Source organism: Atta cephalotes (assembly GCF_000143395.1).
Source record: "Atta cephalotes unplaced genomic scaffold scaffold00037, whole genome shotgun sequence".
In the NCBI taxonomy this organism is placed as follows: Eukaryota; Metazoa; Arthropoda; class Insecta; order Hymenoptera; family Formicidae; genus Atta; species Atta cephalotes.
This window is the reverse complement of record NW_012130101.1, coordinates 2,624,725-2,625,075: the sequence shown is the minus strand read 5'-3', so window position 1 is coordinate 2,625,075 and position 351 is coordinate 2,624,725.

Here is a 351-nt window from a genome sequence, read left to right as displayed (position 1 = left end):
AATGCTCTCAAATACTTATGGTGAGGCCGCTATTAGTGAAAGAACGTGTCGTGAGTAGTTTCAATGCTTCAAGAACGGTGATTTTGACCTCGAAGATTTTGACATCGAAGACCGGCATAGCGATGGAAGAGAGAAGGTTTTCGAAGATGCAGAATTGGAGACATTACTTGAGCAAGACTCGTGTCAAAATCAAGAAGAATTGGCACGATCATTGGGAGTGACTCAATAAGCCATTTCAAAACGCCTCAAAGCCATGGGAATGATTCAGAAGGAAGGAAATTGGGTGCCATATTGACACCCAATTGAAGCCGAGAGATGTTGAATGAGGCGTTTGTTTGCTTGTGAACAGCT